Genomic DNA, 7,957 nt, shown 5'->3' with positions numbered 1-7,957 from the left:
GCAGTATTTACAGCCTTGGGAACCTAATGTTCTCCGTTTCTTCTGCCTCCTAGTTCTTTTGAGTGTCTGTGCTTGCTTCTCTCCATTGAAAGTGAATAATTATTTGCAGTGGCAAAAAGGCAAATCGGTGCCTTAAACCCAAGTTTTTCTTTTCAGAAACCATTTCAGTGTGTGTTTGTTGCAGGGTGGTGATAGAAAGCAGGCACATATACATGTAGAATATAGACATGAATGAAAACACCATATTGTGAATGCCTAAGCTACCACACAGCCACAAATTCTTTAGGAGCGTGTCATTGATCACTGTGTAAGGCCAACAACTCAACACTGGTAATAGCCCCTCATAATTCAGAGGAGCACATAACCACTGCACATGACACAAGCTGGTATTTTATATTTCCTATAACACAATTCCCTACAATGTTTCCCCACAAACTCTGTAGACATTATTATGAAATATCTGAAACAGAAAAAAAAAAAGATATCTCCTCAAAGTCTGCATTATTATTTCTGTTCTTTGGAGCATAATTTTTTTCAACCCCCCTTGGGATTATGTCAAAAGCTTTAAATCCATACTGTCATTTTAACGCTGTTTTTCACTCATGTTCAGATGTTTGCATATGTATCTTAGGTCTGTAACTGCTCTGAGTTGACATTCTGTAATGTTTAAAACTCTTTCTGCATTTACATTCTTGCACCTCTGCATTGTTTTGCTTTGCAAACTAAAAGTTTTCTGGATTTCATAATACATCTTTTTCATCTCACTTTTACTATATTCTCAATGCATATGCTTAACATTTCAGCTTCCTCCTATATTACATCATCAAGGTTTTTTCCCCATGTGATTGCTTTTGTTCTTTGCTCCTTCATGGCCATTGCACAGATTGCTGTAAGGAATTGCACCTGCTGCATTTCCAAAGTGTTTCAAGGTTTTATTCAGTGACCAGATTCATATCCTAACTTTGGAGTATGCAAACACATCTGAAATGTGACATCTTTCCTTTTTATGCCCTGTCTTAAAAGCTGGAGTCATTGTTTCAGCTATCAGTCCTCAGGCTGAGCTCTGCAGATTTTACTTCTTCCCAGATAGTAACAAAAAAGGGGAGAGAGCTCAGAACTAATTTCCTTTTCAAACTATCCCATGCAGAGACACTAATAGAAGGAAGATCTTTCATGTCCTGAAGCATGTGTTAATACCTAGAAATACGAGAAGCAGCATCATCTAATTATACTGTGTTTCAGAGATCACTTGTTCTGTGTTCTGAAACCTGCAGTTTAGCTATACCAAAGGATGGTATTTCATTTCCTTGATATCAGAGGTATTGGTTCTCTAATGAAACAGTCACTTCCTAATAAAAAAGTACATTACTAAGTGTGAATTTTTAAAGGCAACTATAGAAATTGTCTCCATAAAATCACAAAGTAACAATTGCATATAACACACTCTGCCTTATACCAGTAGTTTACAGAAAATTATCTTAAAATGTACTTAATTACAGGAAATTGTCACATTTTGAGAGAGTCAGTTAAATACTAAAGTCACCTTCACAACACAGTATTTATTTGTAGCAATGTCCACCTTAAGTTTTACTGTTGTAATGCAGTTTTAAAAATCAGGTTTTGTTAAAATTCTAATACTTCAAATTCAGTTCTGTGATATGCATATATTTTAAACTACCCTTAAGTCCATTGTTTCCTGTCATTATTGTCTCATTAGTCTCAAGTGACAGTTTTGTCTTTTGTATCTTAATACAGTAATGATACCAATTTTGCTGCAAGGAAAATGAAAGAAAGTGATGAAATAAAGAAAGAACATTTGATTACTTTGCTTAGAAGAATCATTAAATTGTCATCTTAGGCATATGCTACATTGAGGGGAAATAAAAGCACTGATCAATAGTTCTGAGTAGTTACTGGAGTCATTTAGCCTGGAGAAGAGGAGGCTCAGGGGGGACCTCATTGCTGTCTACAACTACCTGAAGGGAGGCTGTAGCCAGGTGGGGGTTGGTCTCTTCTCCCAGGCAACCAGCAACAGAACAAGGGGACTCAGTCCCAAGTTGTGCTGGGGAAAGTATAGGCTGGATGTTAGGAGGAAGTTCTTGGCAAAGAGAGTGATTTGCCTTTGGAATAGGCTGCCCAGGGAGGTGGTGGAGTCACCATCCCTGGAGGTGTTTAAGCAAAGCCTGGATGAGGCACTTAGTGCCATGGTCTAGTTGACTGGCTAGGGCTGGGTGCTAGGTTGGCCTGGATGACCTTGGAGGTCTCTTCCAACCTGGTTGATTCTATGATTCTATGAAAAATTACAAGTATCTATTTTTAGGAGAATATGCAAGGCTAGGGGAAATATCCTAAGCAACTAGAAAGAAATAGACCTTTCTGTGTGTTTCAGAACTATTTTCTTTTAGATCAATATAGTGTTGCAAACCACCAATCACAATTGCAATTCATGTCGAACCGTTTAAGTTCATTAGCTTCAGTCTCTCTTTCAGCTGAGACATCACCCTAAAATTCACCATGCCATATGGCTAGTCAAATGACCAGATCATTTTTGTGCTTGCCAAGCTGTTTAAAACCTCTATTTGTGCAGTATGAAGTGCAAACTGAGAAAGACTGAGAACTCATTACTTTTTAAAAAGGCACCAGACAGAAATGCTAATAGCTGCAGCACACTATGGCATGGCAGAGCTGCACACAACAAAAGCAACACATTTCCTCATTACTTATTGGTCTACCTTAATTTGATTTGAAATCTATTTCTCCTCCAAGCTCTCTGCATTCACACCCCATTTCAGTTCCCTTAATTCTGACCCAGAATTAAGAATCTGTGTTTATTTACTCTGAAATCCTATTGAAGAGTGATGAACTACATCACATTGAAAAAAGAAAACTGTTCTGTGCAGGTTGAAAAAAAGACAACTGTTCTGTGTCTTGGATACTGACTATTGAACATTGGATGTCCTGGATAAATTCCTTCAATAGGGAATAGAGCAGTAAGATGCAACAGTCTTGTTTTGGCAGGGGAAAAGCTAATATAAGACAGGCAAATAAATATTGTACAGTTCAGTTCTACCATTTCACATCTCAGAGGTCAGGACAGGGTCCAGCACAGAGCCCCAGAGATGATTAAGGGAGTCGATATCTCCTCTATGAGGAAAGGCTGAGGGAGCTGGGCCTATAGGAGACTGAGAGGTGACCTCATTAATGTTAATGAATATGTGAAGGGAGTGTGTCAGCAGGACAGAGCCAGGCTCTTCTCAGTGATGTCCAATGGCAGAACAAGGGGCAGTGAGTGCAAACTGGAGCATAGGAGGTTCCATGTGAACATAAGGAAAAACTTTTTCACTGTGAGGGTCATGAAACACTGGGATGGGCTGCCCAGAGAGGTTGCAGAGTCTCCTTCTCTAGAGATATTCAAAACCCAGCTGGATTCCATCTTATGTGATCTGCTATAGGTGATTCTGGTCTGGCAGGGAGATTGAACTAGATGATCTTTTGAGGTCCCTTACAACCCCTAGCATTCTGTGATTTTTTGATTCTTTCAGGACTCCACCAAAGCATGCACTAAAGTTTGCCTTAAAGTTAAGCTACCCAGCTTTATTGGCTATTTATCTTAACTTGATATGTTTCCAAATAAGCTTGTGTTTTATGCAATTTAATCTCAATCAGGATTTTTACTTAAGGGAAAATCACTATGATCTTTGAAAGCAGTTTTCTGGTGTCCTTCAGGTATGTCATCTTACAAGTGGTAAATGCAGGAGAGAGAAATAGCTGTTATGCTCACACCCAGAAATTACACAGAAAGGTTAGGAGAAATTAGGAATCCCTTTTTTTTTGGTACCAATTACTCTGTTAAAGAAATTGGTGCTTCACACAGTCTAGGGACAGAAAGGCATCAAAGACAGAATGAGCTGTACAAAGTGAAACTACCAATCTTTCCTGCAATAGGATTCCAAACTGAGCTTTGGGAGAAAAGGCAATGAATAGAACTGTTGGGGTAAACCTATAACGTTCTTGTAGTTTCACACCTGACAAAAGCAAATGTGTCCTGTATCACATGTGTTGTAGTCTGAAGAGCACAAGAATGAAGACTTCAGAGAAGGTTGAAGGAACAGGAAAAATGGGAGCCACTGACAGAGTGATGGATGGTGCAAAAGAGAATGGAGAACAGACTCAGAAGGAGGATGCTCAGCAAAACTTTAACAAAATTAAGGGAAAAGTTAAATTATTTCAAGGACAAGTGGTTTTAAAAACAGATGATTTTCAAGTGATCAGCATTCCTGTTGTGAGGAATTCTAAAATTACTCTTAAGTTTCCAGGAAAATCTGTGACAGTGATAATTTCTTGGCCTAGCATCAGCAAGAGCAATATCAAAGGAATTTTTTTGTGTCCCATTAAACATATTAGGGATAGGGGGAAAAAACCTTTAATTAACAATATATCCTCTATTGTCTAAATATTGAACAAATCTCTATGAAATTGTAAAAGAGAGTATAAACTTGTGCATCACTTCATGAGTTTAGAGACACTGCTGGAGCTCTAATGAGCTTCCAGGCAAACCCCAATACTTCTGTGAAAGAGTTTTCAAGCTGGAAGTTCATTGTGGTTGTTAATACAGAGAGAAGTGCACCACATCTTGTGAGTCATCTGATACAAATAAAACTTTGATTGCAGTGTAAACAATTTTCTACATCTGTTGATTTAGACTAAATGACTTTATTGTTGTTCTCAGAATACTGAAAATCTTCAGTGAAAAAGACACTGATAACACAGTTGGTGTCTTTCACTCATAGCACAAGGAATTGAATGCACCTTCTGTACAGTTCTCTCAAAAGAGATCTCACATCAGGAGATCACATCAGGCTCAGGGGGGACCTCATTGCTGTCTACAACTACCTGAAGGGAGGTTGTAGCCAGGTGGGGGTGGCCTCTTCTCCCAGGCAACCAGCAATAGAACAAGGGGACACAGTCTCAAGTTGTGCCGGGGGAAGTCTAGGCTGGATGTTAGGAGGAAGTTCTTGCCAGAGAGAGTGATTGGCATTGGAATGGGCTGCCCAGGGAGGTGGTGGAGTCACCATCCCTGGAGGTGTTCAATAAAAGACTGGATGTGCTAGTTTGAAGCAAGCTAGAAAGTTTTGGTAAAAGAACTAGATAATGGGCAGTGAAATGAAAAACAATTGTGTCTCTTCGCTCACAGTCATGCTGAGAACTCTGGGAAGAAGAAGTAAAACATTTTCCATTTTGTCTTTCATTCTGCCTTTGCCTTCAGACCTGGTCACATCTCATTAACCTTGCTCCCACTAACCTCGCTCCCTAACCTCTTGGCTGCACCTCTCTTCTTTCTGAGAACTGGGGTAAGGTTGAGAGGGCAAGGGGAGGTGTTGGGGTGGTTTCAGAGCCCCTCCTGGGGACTCAGGTTTCTGGGAGGGGAGTTGTGCTTCTGTATTGTTTATCCTTTGTATATTTCTGTATATAACTGTATATATTGTAAATAGCTGCTTGTATATTTGCTGCTGTAAAATAAATAGCTTCATTTATATTCCCAGAGGCCATCTGAGTTAGCTGGGGCAAATTCAAAAGTGTGGGGGGGCGGGTAAGAGCCCAAAACCATCACACTGGATGAGGCACTTAGTGCCATGGTCTAGTTGACTGGATGGGGCTGGGTGCTAGGTTGGCCTGGATGATCTTGGAGGTCTCTTCCAACCTGGCTGATTCTATGATTTCTTGGATGATGGTTTTGCACATGGAATGAATTTAAAGACAGCAAAACTTAACCAATTTTCTGCTAATTACAATTCTGTCAACGTGAAAGAAAGAGTAGGTTTTATAGATGAAGAAAAAAAAAGGCAACTAAACAAACTAAATTTTTTCTTATTCTCAAAAATGGCAAGAAAAGATCCTAAAACCAGGAAATGAAAATAAAAAATTATCTTTTTCAATAAACATTAATGCTATGTTGACATCACAGAATATTTTAAAACAACTTTCATGGCTACTGCTGTGTTACTTTTTGTATGTTCTTAAGTTCACAGTTGAAAATGTTTCTGAGGTTAAAAATTAAATGACCTCATTATGATGTTAAACTTCAATAAAGTTCATCCTCCAGTCTAAGGCATTCTATCTTGTGTTTACTTAATTGCTATAACTGGTTAATATTACCATTAATAATTTTGATTTTTGTGGCCTTGGGAGAATTAAAAATATTGATGCTATGAAAAAAAATAGTGATGAAACAGTTTGTATGGGATTTGTCTTCATGCTTCATAAATATAGTGTAAATCATAGCTGCAAACCCCTACCTTGGATGTATAGAATGTCACAGGATATTCCTTATTAAGAATACAGAGCTGCCTCTTAACCAAATAATGCACTTATGAATCAGTTTAAAGTAAGAAGTTTTGCAAAGAACTTAGTACAGATTGTATTTGTCTAATAATCTCCAATAATACTGTGCTTGTGGGCAGGATTATGAATTGTGAAGGAAAAAAACAAAGAAGATTTGGAAAAGAAGATAAAACATGACAACAGTGGAATTGGTCCTTTCAACTAATTTTGCTGAGAATTCTGTGCTCACACAAAGTCCTTTCCCTTAGTGTACTCTTTTATACATATGTGTACCTAATTGCACTATGTTTCTCTTGATTGTGAGGTGTAAGAAAATTGTTCAGAAAAAAGAATACACCTACAGGATAGCCAAGGGATCAGGCCCAACCAGCATGGGTTTAGGAAGGGCAGGTCCTGCCTCACCAACCTGATCTCCTTTTATGATCAGGTTACCCGCCTGGTGAATGTGGGGAAGGCTGTGGATGTAGTCTACTTGGACTTCAGCAAAGCCTTTGACACTGTCTGCCACAAGAAGCTCCTAGCCAAGTTGGCAGCTCATGGTTTGGACAGATTCACTCTGTGCTGGATCAAGACCTGGCTGGATGGCAGAGCCCAGAGAGTGGTGGTGAATGGTGCCACATCCAGTTGGCAGCCAGTCACTAGTGGTGTTCCCCAAGGATCAGTGCTGGGACCAGTCCTGTTCAATATCTTTATTGATGACCTGGACGAGGGCATTGAGTCCAGCATCAGTAAGTTTGCAGATGACACCAAGCTAGGAGCAGGTGTTGATCTGTTGGAAGGTAGGAGAGCCCTGCAGAGGGACCTGGACAGGCTGGATGGGTGGGCAGAGGCCAATGGGATGAGATTTAACAAGGCCAAGTGCAGGGTTCTACACTTTGGCCACAACAACCCCAAGCAGCACTACAGGCTGGGGACTGAGTGGCTGGAGAGCAGCCAGGAGGAAAGGGACCTGGGGGTACTGATAGACGGTAAGCTGAAGATGAGGCAGCAGTGTGCCCAGGTGGCCAAGAGAGCCAATGGCATCCTGGCCTGCATCAGGAAGAGTGTGGCCAGTAGGACAAGGGAGGTTATTCTTCCCCTGTACTCAGCACTGGTCAGGCCACACCTTGAGTCCTGTGTCCAGTTCTGGGCCCCTCAATTCAAGAAAGATGTTGAGGTGCTGGAACATGTCCAGAGAAGGGCAACAAAGCTGGTGAGGGGCCTGGAGCACAAATCCTATGAGGAGAGGTTGAGGGATCTGGGGTTGTTTAGCCTGAAGAAGAGGAGGCTCAGGGGTGATCTTATTACTGTCTACAACTACCTGAAGGGGCATTGTAGCCAGGTGGGGGGTGGCCTCTTCTCCCAGGCAACCAGCAACAGAACAAGGGGACACAGTCTCAAGTTGTGCCAGGGTAGGTATAGGCTGGATATTAGGAAGAAGTTCTTCACAGAGAGAGTGATTTTCCATTGGAATGGGCTGCCCAGGGAGGTGGTGGAGGCACCATCCCTGGGGGTCTTCAAGAAAAGCCTGGATGAGGCACTTAGTGCCATGGTCTAGTTGATTGGATAGGGCTGGCTGCTAGGTTGGCCTGGATGATCTTAGAGGTCTCTTCCAACCTGGTTGATTCTATGATTC

The sequence above is a fragment of the Pogoniulus pusillus genome, chromosome 5, assembly GCF_015220805.1.
Source record: "Pogoniulus pusillus isolate bPogPus1 chromosome 5, bPogPus1.pri, whole genome shotgun sequence".
Classification (NCBI taxonomy): domain Eukaryota; kingdom Metazoa; phylum Chordata; class Aves; order Piciformes; family Lybiidae; genus Pogoniulus; species Pogoniulus pusillus.
The sequence above is the reverse complement of the archived record's forward strand: the minus strand, read 5'-3'. Positions refer to the sequence as shown.